Below are 24179 nucleotides of genomic sequence, written 5' to 3'. Positions count from 1 at the left end.
AGAGTCAGGCACGACTAAAGCGACTTAACACACAGCATGCAAAAGCCCTAGCCCAGTGGCTGGTGTGGGGTTGGGCTTTCGGGTATGGGTCTTTCTTCAGGAGAAGGAAACAGCTCCACTTCCTTCCAGGGTCCTCAGGGTGTCCTCGGCATCTGATTTTGGCAGAATCAGGACCCTAGTGTACCAAATGAAGCCTCTTTCCTGCCCATCCCATCAGCATGTTTCCTCTGGGTAAACTGACCTGCAGCAGCTTCCAGATGACACAAGGCTGGTTCCAGAATGAGGTTCTGCTTGTGGCCTCAGGGCAGATACCAAGACCCAGGGCTCTGGTCCCTACCTTCTCCTTCTCGCTTCCCTCCTGACACAGGCCCCAGATGGTGGTTCCTGGAACTCCATCTGCCTTAGGGAAACAGGACTGTTTGTGTTCTAACATTCAGTTAGCCAGAGAGAGATGAGTTTTTGTTAGGCAAACAATGGGTTTGGCCTTGGAACAAGAGCAGGCTGCTTACGTGTCTAGGTTGTTGGAGATCTGGGTTACGGTTAGTATTTGGAGCAGGTGTGCCTGTGGTCACGGGGCTCTGCATTTGATTACCTTGCTAATGGGATCAAACACATACACACAAGATTGCTGATGAAAGGAAAGAGTTGCTATGTACAGTAACTCAAATGCTTGACCCTGGTAACCTGGCTGCACCGGCTGCTGTGGGGACCAGAGATGCTCTTGAGAAAGAGACTTGCAAAGGCAGAGGAAAAACCTGGGAGTTAGTGGTGGGAGTTGGGGAAGATTCCGTTCTGATGAGAGTGAGGGCTAGGGATGTTTAAAAGGGAAATTTTTAAAAGAAGGATGTCCAAGAGAACTGGAAGAATTTTAAAGGGAAGCAGACGTTTCTAGTGAGAATTTTAACTCTTAGAAAGAATGGTTTCCAATGCAAAATAAGTTCTCTCTTCTGCCTCCTTTGTGAAACCTTAAGTAAAATTTTTCCTGCTTCCCAGATGGTGCACTAGTAAAGAATCCACCACCAATGCAGGAGACATGGATTCACTCCCTGGGTCAGGAAAATTCCCTAGAAGAGAAAATGGTGACCCACTCCAGTATTCTTGCCTGGAAAATCCCATGGACAGAGGGACCTGGCGGGCTACAGTCCATAGGGTCACAAAGAGTCGGACATGACTGTTGCAACTTAGCACATCCTGCTTAATCCTCTGCTCTGGGCTCTCTCACTCTGGGAAGGGGCAAGAATCCAGAGCTTGAAGTGAGCCTTGGACCCAACAGTAACCCTGGGGACCTGTGCCCCACCCTCAGATTGGGAGCTTCCATCCTGACAGCCCTAGGGGGCTCAGGGGCTCAGCGATGAAGTGAGGATTGGTTAGGTTGACGACATTAAAATTAAGAGTATCTTGGGACTTCCCTGGTATTCCACTGGTTAAGAATCCTTCTTCCAGTGCAGGCGGCACAGGTTCGATCCCTGGTTGGGGAACTAAGACCTCACCATATGCTACATGTTGTGCCAAAAAAAAAATTAAGAATATCTTTTAGAAAAAGGCACCATACATTGGGAGAAAATATTAGCCATGCAAATTACTGACAAAGAGTTAATATCCTGAAGGCCACCAGCTATGATCCTCTCTGAGCTCTCCCCCACCCCAGGGAGCCCAGCTCTGTCTCCTCAAGGACTGCACTCCAGCAGCTGCCTTCACTCCCTCCTGCTCATCACTGTTGACCTCTTGGTGTAACGTTCCCATCAGCTAACCATAATATAGTAGCTCCAAGAATTTGCGAAATCCCCTTGCCCCAGGGCCACCTCATTAATCTCTGAATAGAGAAAAGTTCATCTGCAGAGCAGTCTTTACTGGTTGTCTCCCTTTCTCTCTTAACCCCACAATCACCGAGATGCCTTGATCAGAGCAGACGTGCCAAGTCCAGAGTCATTCTCAGTTCCGGTCTTCCCCTCACATGGTCACACCTCCCTTCTGGAAACACTTTCTTCCCCTGACTCCTGGGACCCCACACTCTCTGTGTCACCCCCAGTCCTCCCTGGCTCTTCTCCCTCCTCCTCCCTGACCTCTGAACTGTCCAGGGCCTCCAAGCCCCGCCCTCTGCCTTTGACTCCCCATTCTGCGCCTCTGCTCTTGGTTTCTCTTCTTTCTAGAGGTCTCTCTGCCTGTACCTGCAGAGCTCAGTCAGGTCTCCACTCAGATGTCCCTCTTCCAGTGAGGCTTTTCCTAATCCTAGAGCTCAGCACTCACTCTCTCTGTCTCTGCTCTCTTTACTCCACAGTACTTAAGAGCATCTAGTCCATTCTTTATTTACATGAGTGTTTGCTTGTGTCCTCTCTCTTTTAGGATGTATGTTGGCTTTGTTCACTGTCATCACCCAGAACCTAGAATAGTACCTTGCAGAGAATAGGCATTTGATTTGTGTGGTGGGGGATCAGGCATGGGGACTGTTTATTTTGCCTTCAAGTTTGAAAGATGTTTTTACTGGATATAGAATTTTTTCCTTTCAGTATCTTAAAGATGTCTCTCCAGGGACTTCCCTGGTGGTCCAGTGGTTAAGACTCTATAGCTCTACCCACGGGGGCCACAGGTTCTATCCCTGGTCAGGGAACTAAGATCCTGCATGCTGCACCAGATGGCCAAAAAGGAAAACAAACCAACATGAGGTCTGTCAATGTTAGACAGAGCTTTGTTTGAGGCTCAAGCTCCACTATGTATGAGCTGTCCTAATTTGGCAGTTTATTTAATCTCTCCAAGTCATATTCTTTTCATTGGTAACTTGAGGAAGCCAAGTTTCAGAAAGTACTGACTTCAGGTACTTCAGGAAGTACTGACTTCAGAGGGTAAGATCTCAAGGTCAAAGTTTCTAAAGCACTTTGCAAGGAGTAAACCATGCAACAAATCGCAAGGAGTGAACCATGCAACAAATGCCAGTCCCTTGCTCCCCTTTACAGTACAGCTAGGCAAAGCAGAGAGGGGAAGAAACATGGAAATTCCATGTCCTCAGAGGAGATCACTCCCTCACTGGTTTATTTCCAGAAAAGTACCAAAAAAAAAAAAAAGTCTCTCCGTTATCTTCTGGTTTGCATAGTTTCTGACAAGAAGCCTGATGTAGTTCCTGTCTATGTTGTTTCTCTCTTTTTACATTTTTATTGGGATATAGTTGATTTGCAGGCTTCCCAGGTGGTGCTAGTGGTAAAGAACCTGCCTGCCAGTGCAGGATATACAAGAAACTCAGGTTTGATCCCTGGATGGAGAAGTGGGGAAGATCCCCTGGAGGAGAGCATGGCAACCTGCTCCAGTATTCTTGCCTGGGGAATCCCGTGGACAGAGGCGCCTGGGGAGCAGTGGTCCATGGGGCAGCAAAGATTCGGATACGACTGAAGCAACTGAGCACTCAGGGATAGTTGGTTTGCAGCATTGTGTTGCTTTTTTTTAATTGTAGTAAAATATCCATGACATCAGGTCTACCATCTTAACCATTTAAGACTGTATAATTCAGTGGTATTAAGTACTTGACTCTGTTGTACAACCATCACCACCATCCATCTCCAAAACTATTTCATCTTCCCAAACTGAAACTCTGTCTGCATTAAGTAACAGTATCCCTCTTCCCCTCCCTCAGGCCCCTGGGAGTTACTGCTCGACTCTCTGTTTCTATGTATTTGATTATTCTAGAGACCTCATATAGTATTTGTCTTTTGGTGACTGACATTTCTCTTAGAATTATGCCTCCTGTGTCACTAACATTATGCCACCTAGCTCTATGCATAATAGTCCTCAAGATTCATCATATTGTATCCTATGTCAGAATCTCCTTCCTTTTTAAAGTTGAATAATATTCCATTTTGTGTTGATACCACATTTTGTTTATCTATTAATCCATTAATGGACACTTGGATTGCTTCCATGTCTTGGCTGTTGTGAATAATGCTGTTCTGAACATGGCTGTACAAATACCTCTTGGAGTCTCTGTTTCAGTTCTTTCTTATATACCCAGAGGTGGAATTGCTGAATCATATGATAACTCTACTTTAAATTTTTTGTCACACTGTTTTGAATTGCAGCAGCCACACCGATTTATATTCCACAAAAATGCACAAGGGCTCCAGTTTCTTCACATCCTCATCAATGTTTATTATTTTCTCTATTTAAAAAAAATTTTTTTTTTCATTTTAGCCCTTGTAATGGATGTAAGGTGATATCTCATTACAGTTTTGGTTTTCATTGCTCTAATGATTATTGATTTTAAACATCTTTTCGTATGCTTGTTGGCCATCTTATTTCACCTTTGGAGAAACATCCATTCCAGTCCTTTGCTTGTTTTCTAATCAGGTTATTTGGTCTTTTTGTTGTTGCTATTGAGCTGTAGGAGTTTTGTTAATGCATTCTGGACATTAACCCACTATCATCAAATAAATGATTTGCAAATATTTTTTCCCATTCTGTAGGTGGCCTTTTCATGCTTTTGATGGTGTCCTTTGACCTAAGACGTTTTAAATTTTGATGTAATCCAATTTATCTACATTTGCTTTTGTTAACACTTTTGGTGTCACATCCAAGAAATCGTTGCCAAATCCAACGTCATGAGGCTTTTTTTACTCTTATGTTTTCTTCTAAGAGTGGTATAGTTTTAGGTCTTATGTTTAAGTCTTTTATCCATTTTGCATTCATTTTTGGGTACAGTGCAAGGTAAGGATCCATATTCATTCTTTTGCATGTTGTTTACCATCATTGGTTGTTGAAGAAACTGTCATTTTCCCCACTGAATGGTCTTGGCAACCTTGTTGAAAATTGCTGGATTATATATGTGAGGATTTATTTCTGGGCTGTCTGTTCTATTTCATTGTTTTGTTTGTCTTTATGCCAGTACCATACTGTTTTGATTATTGTAGCTTTGTACTATATTCTGACATCAAGAATCAATTTTCCTCTTCTTTTTCAAGATAGTTTTGGCTATTTGGCATCCTTTAAGATTCTGTATTAATGTTAAAGTGGATTTTTTTCTATTTCTGGGTACCTAGATTTCTCCAATACTCTTGCCTGGAAAATCCCATGGATGGAGAAGCCTGGTAGGCTGCCGTCCATGGGGTCACACAGAGTCAGACACGACTGAAGTGACTTAGCAGCAGCAGCAGTTTTTAATCAAATTTTAAGATGTTTAAATATCTTGCTTATTATTAAAAAATATAATAGAAAAATTAACAAAGGGTTTAACCTGGGTGCCATGGAAGAGAAAACCTGTTGGCCAATGAAATGTTCAACTTCCTTTAGTGATCTAGGAACTTTACGTGAAGACCTATGAGAGATGCCTTCTGTGCCCATCAGGCTGGCAAAAATTAACAAGTCAGGCAGTGCCATGTGCAATATCTAGAGCTTGTACTCATTGGTAGAAAGCTAAGTTGGTACTATCCCTTTTAAAAACAGTTCATAGCAACTGCAAAGTCTGTAATAAAAGAATACCAGAAAACAACCCAAATACCCGTGTGTGTATGTGTGTTATTCACTCAGTTGTGTCCAGCTCCTCGCAACCCCATAAATTGTAGCCCAGCAGGATTCTCTCTGTCCATGAGATTTCCCAGGAAAGAATACTGGAGTGGAGAGCCATTTCCTTCTCCAGGGATCTTCCTGATCCAGGGATTGAACCCAGGTCTCCTGCATTGCAGGCAGATTCTTTACCTCCTGAGCCACCAGGCAAGCCCAAATACCCCTGTAGCAACATGGAAATAATTTGTGTTATACACACACAATAGAATGCCATAGAGCAGTGACAATGAATGAAACTCAGCAGTAGGCATCTCTAAGGATGATTTTCTGGAACATAGTGTTAGGAAAAAAAGAAAAAAAGCAAGTCACAGAAGAAGATAGTGTAATTCCATTGATGCAAAGTTTAAAGCATACAAAGTTAAACTACGTATCGATTAGTGGTATATATATGTAGTGTATATATTATAAAGAAATATATAGGAAAGATAAGCCCAGGATAGCAGTACTTTATTAGGGGAAAGGAAGAAAAAGAAGGACATATTGTCTTAGTTCTTTTGGGTGGGAATATTTGCTTTTATTTTAAAATATCTAAAATGGATTCAAATGGATTGATACCATCAAATAACCATTTACATCTACTATATGATTTCAGTATGGTTTGATACAATTATAAAAAGTAAAATGATTAATGTCATATTTAACTTAACATTCAGCTACTCATTCATTTATTGACAATTCAGTGCAAAATTTGCATTCTCTAGGATTATGTATGTATGCTCTATCATGGCTGACCCTTTGCAAGCCCATGACTATAGCCCACCAGGCTCCTCTGTCTGTGAGATTTCCCAAGCAAGAATACTGGAGTGGGTTGCCATTTCTTACTCCAAGGGATCTTCCCAACCTGGGGTTTGAACCTGAGTCTCCTACATTGATAGGCGGATTCTTTGCCACTGTGCCACCTGGAATTATCACATGTATTAAGATATATATTCCTAAAAGGAAAAAGATAAGCAATTGGAAACTACAACTTAAAAAGCAAAGTTAATTTCATTTTTATAGTATGAGACATTAATGCCCATATCCAAAAATACAATTCATAATAACTAGAGATTCTGCTTTTGAAGCAAGTTCATTACTGACCTTACTATTAGAAGCACACTGTAATTTTACACACAGAGTTCTAAAATATTATCATAGACTACAGGAGCATCTTAGTAACATTTAAATATATATATAAGGTGGCCATATTGATTTAAAAATTATTTCCTGAAACACTAATCAGTGAGGCATATGAGGCATGTTTGCCTCCAGTCACTCTTTTGTTAACATGCTTATCCTGTTCAAGGGTTTCCCTGGTACCTCAGATGGTAAAGGATCCACCTGCAGTGCAGGAGACACGGGTTCGATCCCTGAGTCTGGAAGATCCCCTGCAGGAGGGCCTGGCAATGCACTCCAGTGCTCTTGCCTGGAGAATCCCATGGACAGAGGAGTCTGGCGGGCTACAGTCCATGGGAGTTGCAAAGAGTTGAACACGACTGAGCAACTAAGCACGGATGTTATCCGTTGGAGGATTATTTTCCATCTTCTTTCACTGACTCACTTTAGCTTTTGCATGAGTTAAGAGGTGAACTTTCACGTTATTTGATTGAATAAACTTGCAACAGCCTTCAAACAGACACACACAAAGTTTCTCCCCAGTACATGTATATACAAATTGGACAAGGAGAAACATTTTCCCACACAGTTCAAGAGTACATGTAAATGGCTTCACTTCAGTATGAACCAGAAAATGGCTTTTTAGTTTTGCGCTCTCCTTGAAGGCTTTCCCACATTCTGCACATCCATGATCTCAGGGACTGTGAACTCGGAGATGCTTTCTCAGGAATTCTCTATTCTTGAACTCTCTTATGTATCAATTGTGAAGACAATTATTTTTCTGGAGCATTGTATTCTTTATTTGTGCTTGGCTTCATTCTAGTACGTTCTGTGAGCTGTTTAGGATCTGGAAAGTCAGTGCTGGGTATTCCTCCAGGAGGAAGCTTCTTGCCTGTTTTGTACTCAGAAAACTCAAGAAGTGGATTCTGTCCAACAATCTGTTGAGGAAGTTCTTGTTTTGCCTTTTTTTTTTTTTTCCTCATGTATTCCAAGGAACATTCAAGAAATGAGCTTGCCATAAGAACATGTTGAGAAAGCTCTTGTTCCAGTCCTTCTTTCACACAAAGGACTTAAGAAGTGAGTCTTCGTCTGTGATAGGTTCAGAAAACTCACTTCCTATTATGCATTCTATGTAAGAGTCAGAGAAGGAATCCTCTTCAGCAACCTGAACACTAGCCTCATAGAACACATCCTCATCACATAAGGTCCACGTTGTATCTGGAGGTTCCTGCTGGGCTGGCGGTACCTTGTCCCCACTGACGGCTCTTCTCCCCAGGCCTTTCTGGCCAAGTGTCTTTTCACTTTTCTTCAATCTCTGGTTCACGGCCTCCTGCTAGTTCCCTCTCATAAGGTTTGCACCAGGTTAGAGCAGTCACTTCCAGGCAGGAGCTCTCTGTCTGAGTTGTCTTCAGCCAGCACCCATGCTCCTGTGATGCACTACATCTCCTATTCTAGTTCCTTCCAATGGTAAGACATAGAAGAAACCTCTAGCTGTGCTCCCGACAGAGGGTTGAAATCAACCCCGCTTTACCTGGAAATGTTCTAGACCTTAGGCTGATTGTTGAGCATCCTTTTGTTTTGCTTGATATATGGTGTAAATGTTTGCTTCTTCACCTCTAATGTTAAATTATGCTTTAAAGAACTAGAATCCAGCTGTAAAAAAAAAAAAAAAAAATGGATAGAGCTATATACCAGAAGGGGCTTCCCAGGTGACACTAGTTAGTAAAGAACCTGCTTGTCAGTGCAGGAGACATAAGAGACACAGGTTCAATCCCTGGGTCAGGAAGATCGCCTGGAGGAGGACATGGCAACCCACTCCAGTCTTGCCTGGAGAACCCCATGGACAGAGGAGCCTGGCAGGCTACAATCCATAGTGTTGCAGAGTCAGACACGACTGAAGCGACTTAGCACCCACACATTTGACAGAACTGTTCCCTCGTATAAAACTGTGAACAGGAGTAGTCCAATTCTCCTACCCTGCCTATAACTAGTTAGCGCTCTCTTAGAGGAGATCCTCGAAGTCGTGATCTCTGAGAGGCAACATTTGGAGAGGATCCTACAAAGTGGGAGGAAACCAGAATGGAACAGAATATATCCACCAGATCCACCGGGTGGCACTTTCTTCAGTGACCCCGTAGTCAAGTGCAGGGCTGGCCCAGGCTGACTACACAGAATTCTGTCTTTTTTTAACTTGTTATTTTATATTGGAGTGTAGCCGATTAACAATGTTGTCATTGTTTCAGGTAGACAGCAAAAGGACTTGGCCATACATACGCATGTATCCATTCTCCCCCAAACTCCCATCCAGGCTGCCACATGACATTGAGCAGAGTTCCCTATGCTACACAGTAGGTCCTTGTTGGTTTTACATTTTAAATATAGCAGTGTGTACAAGTCGATCCCAAACTCCCTAACTAGCTCTTCCCATCATCCTTCCCTGCTGGCAACTGTAAGCTCATTCTCTAAGTCTGGGAGTCTGTTCCTGTTTTGTATCTCCCCTTCTTTATTTGACTTTCTTCACTCAGAATGACAGTCTCTAGGCCCATCCGTATTGCTGCAGACCACTCTGCTTTGAGTCCCTCCAGCCTTATTTGTCCCAACCCCCATGCATCTCTCCAGGGCTGCCATGCTGCCTTTGGCATTCCTGGCACAATCTGGTAAGCGGCAGAGCATAGCGTTCCTAACCTTCACTTCCTGAAGTGTAAAACCCTATGCCCATTTTCACTTATGCTCTAGGACAAATTCAGTAACAAGTGTTGTTTTGGTATTTTAAATCCCAATTAATGTGCTTGCGTGCTCAGTCACTTCAGTCGTGTCCGACTCTTTGCGACCCCATGAACTGTAGCCCACCAGGCTCCTCTGTCCATGGGATTCTCCAGGCAAGAATGCTGGAGTGGGTTGCCATGCCCTCCTTCAGGGGATCTTCCCCACCCAGGGATAGAACCCACATCTCCTGTGCCTCCTGTACTGCAGGCAGATTCTTCATGCCTGAGCCACCAGGGAAGCGCAATTAGTGTGTAAGACCTCCCAATGAATACCTTTATTTTTATGTATGGACATGTTTCAGTTCCTCTTGGTTGTGCAGACTTTGGGGCACCCCTCAACTCATACTGATGCAAGAAACCATCTCACAGGCCTTGTGCTTCTGCCACAGAGTCAGAAAACCACCCTCAGGAGGAGGCTTCCTTGGCAGTCCAGCAACAAGGCTCAGATGGCAGGACAGTTTATTTGAAAGCAATAGCCTGTGTACTCTTTGGTTTCTTTATACCATTGGAATTTTATTGCAAAATTTAAAATTTAATAAAGTTCAAATCATAAACTTCCTAAAATAGTAGGAGACTAGCCGGAGAAGGCAATGGCACCCCACTCCAGTACTCTTGCCTGGAAAATCCCATGGACAGAGGAGCCTGGTGGGCTGTAGTTCCTGGGGTCACTAAGAGTCAGACACAACCAAGCGACTTCACTTTCACGTCTCACTTTCATGCATTGGAGAAGGAAATGGCAACCCACTCCAGTGTTCTTGCCTGGAGAATCCCAGGGACAGGGGAGCCTGGTGGGCTGCCATCTATGGGGTCGCACAGAGTCGGACACGACTGAAGCGACTAGCAGCAGCAGCAGCAGCTGTAAATTTAAAGATGTGGAGAAATATGAGTTGATTTAATCCATTGAGTGACTCTGGTACTCACCACCAAAAGATATTCTTTTTTTTTTTTTGCATGCCTGTGCTGGGTCTTTGTGATGGTACACAAGCCTTCTCTAGCTGGGGCATGCAGGCTTCTCTTGTTGCAGAGCACGGGTTCTTTGAGCTTGGGCTCGGGAGTTGTGGCACATGAGCTTAGGTGCTCCGTGGCACATGGGATCTTCCCGGACCAGGCCTTGTCTCCTGCATTGACAGGCAGACTCTCAACCACGGGACCACCAGTGAAGTCCACTGGGGTAGATTTTTGATCTGAGCTTATCTCTCCTGTTGGGCAGAAGTCCTGGACAGACACAGGGCTGAGAAGGCAACTTCTATTTACAGACCACCAACATGGTGGCTCAGACAGGAATGAATAGGTGAAGGATCTGCCTGCAACACAGGAGGCCAGGTTCCATCCCTGGGTAGGGAAGATCCCCTGGAGAAGGGAATGACAGCCCACTCCAGTATTCTTGTCTGGAGAATTCCATGGACAGAGGAGACTGGTGGGCTGCAGTCCATGTGGTCACAAAGAGTCTGACACAGCTGAGCGACTAACACTTTCAGAGACCACCAACAGTTGATGAGTTATCCTTTATTCTTCACAGATATTTTTTTTTTTAAAGTTCTTGAAATACTTGTTGTGGAAATCTTGTGAAGACAATCAGTACAGAAACTGAAAACATCTAGAGTCTGGTCTTGATGAATAGATTCATTCCTGGAATTATTAGTAAATAATAATTACCTTCTCTGAATCAGAGCTTCTTTCTTTTGCAACATAGAAATCATACTTCCTTCTCTTTTTTTATTCTACAGGTGTGTGTGAGGTCCTTTGAGACCCATAAAAATGCTATAAAATTTAAACTGTATTCCTTCAAATAAAATCTGACTAAATCAAAAATCTCATTCAGCAGAGATTTGAGTCTCAAGCTCCATCATAGCATTAATAGACTTTGCTTGCAAAGAAAGACTAAAATATCACCAATGAATTGATCTGGTGTCATCATCCCAGTGAATAATGATAATGCCTTGACCTTCAATTAATTTGGGGATTGAGCTCTCCTTAATAAACATGTTTGGACCACAAGCAAAGAGAGGGTGAAACCCATTGTATTTAAAGATCACGGGCTGGTCATCGTATTGGAATATTCTGAAACTGTGTAAACTTGACAGAGTATGAAAAGTAGGATGACAAAAGAGCAGTGGGGACTTCCCTGGTCAAACAGTGGTTCAGGATCCACCTGCCAATGCAGGGGACATGGGTTCGATCCTTGGGCTGGGGACTAAAATCCCACATGCCACAGGGCAACTAAGCCCATGTGCCACAGCCACTGAGCCTGTGTGCCCTAGAGCCTGCACTCTGCAAAAAGAGGAGCCACCATAGGAAGCCTGTGTGTTGCATCAAAGACCCAGCACAGCCAAAAATAGGTAAAATTTAAAAAAAAGAGCAGTGGCTCTCTATCAATGAAACTTTTTTTTTTTTAAGATAGGAAATAGGACATAAGGGTTCTAGAAGCAGAATAACTCATGTCAGCCGTGGACCGCAGGATCAGGAAGGTTAAGAAGTTGCACATCAAGGACATCTTTAACATTTCCTTTCCACACCTTGGCTTCCTTGGTGGCCCAGACTGTGAAGGATCTGCCTACAGTGCAGGAGACCCAGGTTCCATCCCTGGGTAGGGCAGATCGCCTGGAGAAGGGAATGACAACCCACTCCAGTGTTCTTGCCCAGAGAGTTCTATGGACAGAGAGCCTGGCGGGCTACAGTCCATGGGGTCGGAAGGAGCCAGACACAGCTGAGCAACTAACACTTTCAGAGTAACTAACACTTTCACTTTAGCATACCTAGCTGCTGGAGCACTGTTCCACCTGTGGCCTCTTTATTGGTGGTCCTCCCTTGCATTTGAATCTGTCCTGAGACAGCAGGAAGGTGGGCTGAGCATGGGGTGCAAGCATTGGCCAATCCAATCACCATCAGATGGACTGTGAAGGAAGTCAGGAGATGGATGTAAAGTCGGACTTGGTGCTCTTAAGATCTCTTCCACCCCCTGAGAGTATGTGTCCTGCAACTGCATCAGAGCTTTATTGCTTTTTCTGAAGATGTGTAAAAGCAGTGTCAAATCTTTCTTAAATCCCTCCTGTTTTCCTATCCTCCCCCACCTCCGTTGTCATGGTGACCACTGTTTTGTACATTTGCTTTCCCAATGAAACATTGCCTGGTTCCATGTGCTGTCTTGGTGGGACCTGATTGCCTGCCCCTGTCTGTCGTTTTTCTTGCCTAGTGGCTGCCTCTCATTCTACTGGTTTGGACAGTAAAGACACCCCTAGTGAGTCTCAGGGATCAGCATGGTATGAGAAGTGTCAGATGGATTTTGAAGTCTTCAGAGTGTAACGAAAAGTAGGGTCTGGCTGCTTGCTGCTCAAAAAGCCAGAAAATTTGCTTTATTTTGGATGCTGGCAGCCATGGATGGGGAGAGGACAGACTCCAGTCCAAAGGCTGGCTTCCCCCTCCAACAATCAGTGGGCTACAGATAGGAACAGCGTATTCAGCTCTTGACAGTCATCTTGGAATGGGTCATCAGTGACCTGACCAGCATCATCTTGATTGTTTGAAGTACAGTTAATCTTCAGTTCCAGGGTTGATTTGTTTCCTTTTTTTTTTTTTTTTTTTTGAGGCCAGTTCTCAGAACTGTAGTTTATGTCATGTCTACAGTCTGGTCATCGTGTAGTTAACTTCTTCACCTGATGGGGATTTCAGCATCTGCAAAACAGTTCACAGAACATGGTTCAGAATATTTTCTATTGCCCTTGAGAAGGAACTAGAGGACCTTGACTATGCTTAATGGCTAAAGTATTATTGTTTGGTCTCTTTGACTATTTTCAAGCTTCCCTGGTGACTCAGCTGGTAAAGAATCCACCTGCAATGCAGGAGACCTGGGTTCGATCCCTGGGTTGGGAAGATCCCCTGGAGAAGGGAACGGCTACCCACTCCAGTATTCTGACCTGGAGAATTCCATGGACTGTATAGTCTATGGGGTCGCAAAGAGCCGGACACGACTGAGCGACTTTCCCTCCTACTTGACCGTTTTCCTTTGTTTCTGCATTTTCTCACTTCTCTGATTAAACTTATCTTTGGCTAAGTTTTCCCACAGACAAAAGGCAGGCAGAGGACATGAGGGAATGGGCAGGCCCGTAAGATCCTGCTCCTTTCCAATAGGATGGTGGCAGCCCCTGGAATTCATTAACAGGAAGGGTCTGAGGCTAGACCCCATGGTGTGAAGTGACTGTGGAGTCAGCATTTACCAGACGCTGCTCTTCCTTCAGTGTCTTCTCTGTCCCCTCCATCTATTATGTAATCATGTGAACATAATGTTACCATCTGATACCTCCTGTGCTCTGGAGCCCCACTGATACTGGCTCACTCTAGCTGACCTGTCTTTTTATCTGTAGGTAAAAGTCCCTCCTTCAATGCATTAATTTTTAAGCTGAAGTATACCCTGGTGGTATACTTTTACCAGATGGTAAAGAATCCGCCTGCAGTGCAGGAGACACGGGTTCATTCCCTGGGTAGGAAAGATCCCCTGGAGAAGGGGCATGGCCACCCACTCCAGTATTGGTGCCTGGAGAATCCCATGGACAGAGGAGCCTGGCGGACTGCAGTCCATGGGGTCGCAGACTCAGACACGACTGAGCGACTCTTTCCCTTTCACTTTTATAGTTAATTTACGATGTTTCAGGTGTGTAGAAAGTGGTTTGGTTTTACATATAAGTATATATATTTATTATATCTAGAGAGAGAGAGTGTGTATACACATACACACACACATATATATAGTGTTCTTTTTCAAGTTTTTTTCCATTGTAGGTTATTACAAGATATTGAATATAGTTCCCTTTGCTGTATCTGTTGTTGTTTATCTGTCTTATATTTAGTAATGTGTATCCATTAATCCCAAATTCCTAATTTATCCCTCCCACTCTTTCCCCTTTGGGAACTGCAAGTTTATCTTCTATGTCCGTGAATCTATTTCTGTTCATAAATATGTTCATTTGCATCATTTTTTAGATTCCACATGTAAGTGATATCATATATTTGTCTTTCTCTGATATTTCACTAAGCCTGATAATGTTGCTGCAAATGGCTTTTTTGCTCTTTTTATGGCTGAGTAATATTCCATTGCAGACATGTGCCCCATCTTCCTCATCCATTCATCTGTCAATGGACTTTTAGGTTGCTTCCATGTCTTGGCTATTGTGAGTTGTGCTGCTGTGAATATTGGGTGCATGTTTCTTTTCAAACTAGAGTTTTCATCTTTCCCAGGTATATGCCCAAGAGTGAGCTCAATGCACTGATTTTTATTTGACTCACTCCCAAAGCCAAACATCTGACTTCCGATATATCTTTACACATTTTTTCTACCCTTTGCATAGGTGGTTGCATATCAAAATGTGAGGGTCTGGAATCAGGTAGGAATGTGTCTGGGGGATACTTGAAAGAACCTGTGGGACCTTGGTGAAGGATGGCAAACTGATAAAATGAAATCTGGAGTAGCTGGAAATATGGGGAAAATAAATAGCAGCCTGGCAAGTTCCCCCTAGCCCAGGGGTGCCAGGAGACAGCTCTGGGGGGTTTCCAAGTCGAGGAAAAGTGTAGACTGACCAGTAGGACAGTTTTTGAACCTTTCTTTCTCATCACATACCACTTAGTAACATTGGTGTACCAAATAGGCCATTCTCTAGGACATAGTATTTTGGTTAAAAATTCATTTGTATACATTTAAGTATATATATTGGAGAAGGCAATGGCACCCCACTCCAGTACTCTTGCCTGGAAAATCCCATGGACCGAGGAGCCTGGTAGGCTACAGTCCATGGGGTCGCTGAGGGTCGGACACGACTGAGCAACTTCACTTTCACTTTTCACTTTCATGCATTGGAGAAGGAAATGGTAACCCACTCCAGTATTTTTGCCTGGAGAATCCCAGGGACAGAGGAGCCTGTTGGGCTGCCATCTACAGGGTCGACAGAGTCAGACACGACTGACGTGACTTAGTGGCAGCAGCAAGTGTGTGTGTGTGTGTGTGTGTGTGTGTGTGTATATATATTTAGTAATTTCCCTACATACAAACCTTCAAGTTGCAAATTTTCAAAGATGCAAATGTATGTTCAGATATCCAGGCACGCAAGTTAGTTCACACGTCTGTCGTACTTTGTCACACGCGTGCTTCCTCTACCAATGGTTGTGCTTTTGTGTATTTTACTGTACAGCACTGTCCAGAGTACAGGAGTAAGCATCTTTGTTTCTAGCCCTGGGTGTCTGAAAGCAAGCTTAAAAGCAGCAATGATGTAGCTGGTACTACTGTACTCTCCAAGGTACTGTACTGTAAGATTTAAAACGTTTTCTTTTGTTTGTTTGTTTTTGCTTTTTATGTATTATTTGTGTGAAAAGTATTATAAACCTAATTCGGTAATGACTATATAGCCGATTGTGCTAGTTGAGTACCTAGGCTAACTTTGTTGTCCTTACGAACAAGCTGGACTTACAAATGTGCTCTTGGAATGAACCTCACTGGTATGTAGGGGACTTGCTGTAGAGATGAAATAAGCAACTTATGAACTAGCTCAACACTTAGTCATGGTTTATTACAGGATAGTGAATATAGTTCCCTGTGCTGTAAAGTTGGGCCTTGTTGTTTATCCATGCTAAATGTAAGAGTTTGCATCTACTAACCCCAAGCTCCCAGTCCATCCCTTCTCTTCCCCTCTCCTCCTTGGCAACCCCAAGTCTGTTCTCTGTGTGTGTGAGTCTGTTTTGTATGCGCATGCTCAGTTGTGTCCAACTCTTTGCAACCCCAGGGCTGCAGCCCACCAGGTTCCTCTGTCCATGGGGTTTTCCAGGCAAGAATTCCAGGCAGTAAAATTCTGACTGTTTTCAGGAGAATATTTTTTCTAATTAAAAGAATCTTGTTGGAATTTTGGTCCTGTTATGAGAGGCAAAAATCTTAATAAAGGCTCAATATGAGCTATGACACGTAGAGACATGGGTGGAGGAATCAGGAAAATGGGAATAGATACAAAAAAAGACGTGATCTGGTATTTCTGGGGAAATTATGTTTCTTTTGGAACAACTACACATGACATGTTAAAAAAGAACCCAAGAAACTTCACAAGAGACAGCACATAATCAGCTGCCAAGTGAAGGAGCTAGGCAGTGATTTCAGGAGAGGGGACTTGGGTGTGAACACGCCCAGTGGAGGCGTGAGACCTCGGTGCCCCCTGCTGACTGCCAGTGCTGCCCTGCTCTGCACATCTCCTAACCAGCCGTGAAGTGCCACCCCAGCAGAGGCAGGTGTGATGGTGCAATCAGTGTTCTCAGAGGAGGAGGAACTCCCTGGCCAGTGGCTTTGCCTCAAGTCATCATCTATCCTGTCCTCACAGACATTCACCTTCAGTGCTGCAGATGGAAGACCGAGAATTCTGCATTTCACATCTCCTTATTTCAGTAAGATTCCAATTGCATTTCCCTGCACTTCTCATTTTATGTCATCCCTAGTTAAGGGGACTCGCATGCTTTTTTCAATATTGTGGAGACAGAGGGGTGTTTAAAATGCCTATGAACATTAAATGTATATACATGTATACATACCTAGGTACATGGATACATATATAGATATATGTAGGTGGTAGATAGATGGAAGGATAGATAGACAGTTAGATGGACTGATATATGTGGTACATATATATCTGAATATGTGTGTATACATTGAAGGAGATCAGCCCTGGGATTTCTTTGGAAGGAATGATGCTAAAGCTGCAACTCCAGTACTTTGGCCACCTCATGCGAAGAGTTGACTCATTGGAAAAGACTCTGATGCTAGGAGGGATTGGGGGCAAGAGGAGAAGGGGACGACAGAGGATGAGATGGCTGGATGGCATCACTGACTCGAAGGATGTGAGTCTCAGTGGACTCTGGGAGTTGGTGATGGACAGGGAGGCCTGGCGTGCTGCGATTCATGGGGTCACAAAGAGTCAGACATGACTGAGCGACTGATCTGATCTGATCTGATCTGATGGCTCAGATGGTAAAGAATCTGTCTGCAATGTGGGAGACCTGGATTTGATCCCTGGATTGAGAAGATCCCCTGGAGCATGGCAACTCACTCCAGTATTCTTGCCTGGAGAATCCCCATGGACAGAGGAGCCTGGCGGGCTACAGTCCACGGGGTCCCTAAGAGTTGAGCACAACTGAGTAAGCACAGCACAGCACAGCATATACATTTGTATATGTGTGTGTGCTCAGTGCAACCCCATGGACTATATCCCGCCAGGCTCCTCTGTCCATGGGTTTTCCCTGGCAAGAATAGTGGAGTGGGTTGCCATTTCCTTCTCCAGGGGATCTTCCTGACCCAGGGATCAAACCCAAATCTCCTGTGTCTCCTACATTGCCAGGCACATTCTTTACTGCTGAGCCACCAGGGAAGCCCCGGAGATAGAAATATATACACAAAAAAGATGATGGTGATAAGTAACACTGATTCAGCATTTGCTACATTCAGTATGTGCCACATACTCTTCTCAGCACTGTGCCCCTACTAAATATTATAAACCTAGTTGGAGCCCCTAGTAGGGGAGTAGTGACGGGATTGTCCTCATTTTCCACGTGAGGCTGAGGCGCTGGCGGGTTTCATCACTCACCTGCCCAAGACACACATCTATGAAATGAAGAGTCAGAATCTCCTTGGAGGCCTCGGCTCAGAACCCAAGCTTCCATGGGAATTGCCTCCCTGAGGCAGCGCTGGGGGAGGTGGCTACTGGGAGAGGTCACGGTCACTGACTTAGCATTTTTTTACTCCTTCACAGCCAATGAGTGGAATATTTTTATACATCAGAAATTGGTGGCAATCCACATAGAAGAGACGGTCTAAGTCTCTTCTATTTTAGAAACACTGAAACACAGCGTGTATTCAAGGTTCTCTGGCACGACCTGGCCTTGGACTGGCGCTAAGCCCTCCAAGCCTGTCTTTTTTCATCTACCCTGAGACATGACCCCCAGAATCTGCGTGCTCAGAGCAGGGCCTCAGGGCAGAGGAGACAGTGGGTGGTGGGGTCCTGGGGGTGGTGCCAGGAGCCCCCCAGCATCTCTGTGGATCCGTGTCCACCTTGCCTGAGGGACATTACACGCAGACTCTGACGTCACAGCCTACAGTATGTGCTCTCTGAACAACTCAGTGGGCACCTCCATGAAGGCAGGGCCCCTTCCTGTTGACCGAAATACACCATAAGGTCCTAGCCCAGGGCCTGAGTTGGAGAACCCTAACCCTCGCCTGAGATGGGAGATCACTAGAAACACAGTGGGCATGTGTGCAAGACCACGTGGAAAGAACCCTAGGCCACATCAGTGCCAACTCTCCTCCTGGTAGAATCTTTCTTGAGACAGGTCACTTTCTGTGGCTCTGTTTCTATTTTATAATGATCTGCAGGCCTGGAGGAAACAAAAAAAGGATCATGCAGAATAGTGGGTAGGAATTACGCTTGAATTAAAAATGAAAAATGAGGACAAATCTTGACTTGGATGTTAGTGGACTCCAGCTCAGGCCTTGTTATAAATAATACTTGGTGCCCACAAAGGCCGACACCTGGCCGTTTACCACCAACAACCACGGTGAAGGCAGGTGGGGAGTACAAAGGGGCCCATGTGGAACAGCCAGGGCAGCTTCGGGGCGTCTTTCCACCAGGGACTTAAAATAGCCATTTCTCAGTTGCTTAGGAGGGAAAGGAGAAAGGCCAGAGGCATTCTGATAGGGACTGTGCCTCCGTCTCTGACATCACTGGGAGGAGGGTGGAAGGCCTTTACAAAATCCATTGTCATACACAGTCCAACAAGAGGAACCTCAGTCCAACTGACGGATGCCGTGGCTGGGAGGGTTCATATAAGGGGGCATAACCACAGTGCTTGTGCATGTTGGGGGCGATATCTTCTCAGGAAAGAGGAGGTAACTAAGCCTAAACTTGAAAGTGATCCCTTGTTATTAAAAAAGCCCTGTTCAGTACAGTAATGTATCCCACATAGTGGCCTTATACCACCCCTGGATCCAAAATTTGATCCAAACGCCACCCACCACGGCTGCAGAGGGAGGAAGAGACAGAAGAGCCTGGGTTGGGGATTTTCTTTTCTTTCTTTTTTTTTTACTAAATATGTATTTATCTGGCTGCACCAGATCTTACTTGCAGCACATGGGATTAACTTAGTTGTGATGTGGGGTATCTAGTTCTCTGACCAGAGGTGGAACCCTGGCCCCCTGCATTGGAAGCGTGCAGTCTTAGCCACTGGACCGCCAGGGAAGTCCCTGGCTTGGGGCTTTTCTTTCCCCCTGATCTTTAGTGGCTTTTCTGTAATCTTGAGCAAATCACTCAGTCCTCCTTTTATCCAGCTGCCGCATCTGCAAAGTGGGAGGAGATTCTTAACACCTGCCTTGTTTCTTTTCTGCTTTATCTTGTGATCGTTGATTTATTCAACCACTTCCTTGTTCTCCCTGCCCCCAGTTTTATTAAGACATTATTGACACATAACTTACTCGTTTCTTCAGCAAACATTATTGAGGATTTAAGTTGTACCAAGACCTGTCCCAACCGTTAGTGATCGCTTAGCCAGCAAGACCCAGAGCCTGTTCTCATGGGGCGTGCGTTCTTGGGAAGGCAGCAGGCAGGGAACACATACATGCACGCACGTTCATATAGAGGTGCACACACATGTACATATGTATGTGCTCAAATAAGTGCAAGCATGTATGTCATATATAAAGATATGTGTGTGCACATATAGTGTATACATTAATGCAGTTTCAAATGATGCGGGTCCTCTAAAGAAAATTATTTTAAAAGATTCTGGTGTGATGAGAAGCTTAAAAGTGAGTAAGACCAAAGCAGTGCAATGTGATGGGGAGCCAGGGATGGAAGTGAGGGAGATAACGTTGCCTCGACGGCTGGGAAGGAACTCGGGTTTTTTCTTTCATTTTGATTATTAATTGGTTTGTTTGTTCATTGTTTGCCTGCCCACTTGAGTGTCAGCTTTAGGAGGGCCTTTGTCTATCTGGTCACCACTTAATCTCCACTGACTAGAGTAATTCCTGCCATGTCAGTTCAGTTCAGTTGCTCAGTCTTGTCCGACTCTGCGACCCCATGAATCGCAGCATGCCAGGCCTCCCTGTCCATCACCGACTCCCGGAGTTCACTCAAACTCATGTCCATCGAGTCCATGATGCCATCCAGCCATCTCATCCTCTGTCGTCCCCTTCTCCTCCTGCCCCCAATCCCTCCCAGCATCAGAGTCTTTTCCAAGGAGTCAACTCTTCGCATCAGGTGGCCAAAGTACTGGAGTTTCAGCTTTGCATCATTCCTTCCAAAGAAATCCCAGGGCTGATCTCCTTCAGAATGGACTGGTTGGATCTCCTTGTAGTCCAGGGGACTCTCAAGAGTCTTCTCCAACACCACAGTTCAAAAGCATCCATTCTTCGGCGCTCAGCCTTCTTCACAGTCCAACTCTCACATCCATACATGACCACTGGAAAAACCATAGCCTTGACTAGACGAACCTTTGTTGGCAAAGTAATGTCTCTGCTTTTCAATATGCTATCTAGGTTGGTCATAACTTTTCTTCCAAGGAGTAAGCATCTTTTAATTTCATGGCGCAGTCACCATCTGCAGTGATTTTGGAGCCCAAACAAATAAAGTCTGACACTGTTTCCACCGTTTCCCCATCTATTTCCCATGAAGTGATGGGACCAGATGCCATGATCTTCGTTTTCTGAATGTTGAGCTTTAAGCCAACTTTTTCACTGTCTACTTTCATCAAGAGGCTTTTTAGTTCCTCTTCACTTTCTGCCATAAGGGTGGTGCCATCTGCATATCTGAGGTTATTGATTTTTCTCCCGGCAGTCTTGATTCCAGCTTGTGCTTCTTCCAGCCCAGTGTTTCTCATGATGTACTCTGCATATAAGTTAAATGAGCAGGGTGACAATATACAGCCTTGATGTACTCCTCTTCCTATTTGGAACCAGTCTGTTGTTCCATATCCAGTTCTAACTGTTACTTCCTGACCTGCATATAGGTTTCTCAAGAGGCAGGTCAGGTGGCCTGGTATTCCCATCTCTTGAAGAATTTTCCACAGTTTATTGTGATCCACACAGTCAAAGGCTTTGGCATAGTCAATAAAGCAGAAATAGATGTTTTTCTGGAACTCTCTTGCTTTTTCCATGATCCAGCAGATGTTGGCAATTTGGTCTCTGGTTCCTCTGCCTTTTCTAAAACCACCTTGAACATCTGGAAGTTCACGGTTCACGTATTGCTGAAGCCTGGTTTGGAGAATTTTGAGCATTACTTTACTAGTGTGTGAGATGAGTGCAATTGTGTGGTAATTTGAGCATTCTTTGGCATTGCCTTTCTTTGGGATTGGAATGAAAAGTGACCTTTTCCAGTCCTGTGGCCACTGCTGAGTTTTCCAAATTTGCTGGTATATTGAGTGCAGCACTTTCACAGCATCATCTTTTAGGATTTGAAATAGCTCCACTGGAATTCCATCACCTCCACTAGCTTTGTTCATAGTGATGCTTTGTAAGGCCCACTTGACTTCACATTCCAGGATGTCTGGCTCTAGGTGAGTGATCACACCCTCGTGATTATCTTGGTCGTGAAGATCTTTTTTGTACAGTTCTGTGTATTCTTGCCACCTCTTCTTACACTTCTTCCTGCCATGTAGTAGATGCTAATTTTGCTATTGTTAAATGAATAAATGAATATACAATGTATACATATTTGTATACTATCAAGGTATACATATGACTTGATGGCTTGCTTTTTTCACTTAATGATAATGTCTTATGGATCTTTCTTTTTTATTATTTAGTTTTTATTGCAGTATACTTTACAATGTTGTGTTAGCTTCTTCTGTACAGCAAAATGAATCAGCCACATGTATACATATATCCCCTCCCTTTTGGATTTCCTTCCTATTCAGGTCACCACGGTGCATTAAGTAGAGTTCTCTGTGCTACACAGATGTTCTCATCAACTGCCTATTTTATACATACTATCAATAGTGTATGGGCTTCCCAGGTGGCGATAGTGGTAAAAAGCCAATGAAGAAGATGTAGAAGACATTGGTTTGATCCCTGCAGAGACACAGGTTTGATCCCTGCGTCGGGAAGATCCCCTGGAAGGAGGGCATGGCAACCCACTGCAGTGTTCTTGCCTGGAGAATCCCATGAACAGAGGAGCCTGGTGGGCTACAGTCCATAGGATCGCAGAGAGTTGAACACAATCGAAGTGACTTAGCATGCACACACATCAGTTGTGTATGGAGCTCACATTTTATTAGAGCTTTGGTTGGGGTGGGGTGGGTACCGACATGAGGCTGTGGGGAGAGGAGGGGGTGCGGAGCTCTGTGTGACCTTGTCAGCCTTTCATAGCATGTTACTTTAGAGACCCTATCTCCAATCCCATTCCCTGTTTTAATGTTGGGGAAATAAAATCCAAGTCATTTCAGCGTTCCTGGGAGCCACCAGCCTCCACACTCCCACCAGGGTTCTTTCACTGCACACTCCTCTGCTCCTGTGGGAATGGCTGGTTCATTCCCACTCCTACTCCACGCTCCTCCAGCCACCAGCCAGTCTGCTCTCCCCTGCTTCGGTTCCCTTCACCCCTACGGCCACCAGCTTCCCCAGCTGGAGAGCCCCTCACCGTGGGTGCCCTGTGCTGCTCCCCGCGGTGGACCCAGCCCATCATCCCGGGGTAAATGGAGGCCTCTCAGCCAGCTGCATTCCCCAGACAGGTGTTAAGTGGCAGAGAGTTCTCTGTCATTGCCCTGCCCCAGCAGCTGCTACAGCTCCCCCCTCCCCATGTTCCAGGAATCCCTCCCCAGGGGAATCTGGAGGTGCTGACAAAGCCACTAAGCTCCTGGGGTGACCCGGGCAAAAAGAGGAAACTGGCAAAGTGATGACAATCCTGCTCTCATTTGCAAGAGAAAAGCTGCTTCAGGCAGGCACGTTTCTGGAAAGTCTTTAGGAACCTCATGCTTTTCAAGGGAACACTTTGGGGGAGCTTGTCCTTTTAAGGAAGTGGGAGGGTCTCAAAATATGCCAAGTGGTCCACCGGCAGCACATCACTTGGGAGCTTGTTAAGACGCAGAGTCTGAGAACTGGCTTCCACAAACCACAAATAGAGAAGAGTTCACATACCGCCACTGAAGATTCTGCTTGACACAAGGAGAATCAAAGATCCCGCATGCAGCAACTGAGACCCAGTGCAGCCAAAAAAAAAAACTTTAAAAAAAAGCAGCAACAAAATATGATTCCCAACAAAAGTCCCAGATCTTGAAGGGTATGTTGACTCTGTTCATCACGGTCCTTGTGGCCTCTGCTGTGAGTCACAGGGATGGATCACAGTAGATGTGGAGAGATGCTGGTGCGTCTAGAAGAGTGATGGGAATTCTGCACTAGAGGGACAGGATCTCTGTGTGGCCTGGGGTCTATTCACTGCCCCTTGAAATTTTGCACGAAGAGGGACGGTGATGCATCTATAATATGCACTTTGAAGGTCCCCAAGCAGCACTGTCAGGAGAACTCCCTGCCATGGAGGATATGCCCTGACTGCCCCGTCCAGCAAGTCCCCCACTCAGAAGCCATTTACTAACTACCGCATGCTTGGAATACAGCTAATTTGACCCATATACTGGATGTTAGTTTTCTTTCATTGTATTAATTTATATTAAAGAAAAAACTTGTGGTTTAGCTGTATTGTACAGTCTAGCTTTAGGAAGAATTTAAAATGCTTAACTTGAAAACGCTGGAAGAAGGGTATCTCTTCAGCG

General features: G+C 44.7%; 1 protein-coding gene and 1 pseudogene across 2 annotated transcripts in view; one reads left to right on the top strand and one right to left on the bottom strand.

The window, feature by feature from the left end:
• Nucleotides 1-24179, top strand: part of SLC35F3 (solute carrier family 35 member F3) — a 434234-nt gene that overhangs the window by 343406 nt on the left and 66649 nt on the right. The window lies entirely within an intron of this gene.
• LOC102275500 (zinc finger protein 42 homolog) lies at nucleotides 7073-23092 on the bottom strand (annotated as a pseudogene).

The sequence above is a fragment of the Bos mutus genome, chromosome 28 (assembly GCF_027580195.1).
Source record: "Bos mutus isolate GX-2022 chromosome 28, NWIPB_WYAK_1.1, whole genome shotgun sequence".
NCBI classification, from domain to species: Eukaryota; Metazoa; Chordata; class Mammalia; order Artiodactyla; family Bovidae; genus Bos; species Bos mutus.
The sequence above is the reverse complement of the archived record's forward strand: the minus strand, read 5'-3'. Positions and strand labels throughout refer to the sequence as shown.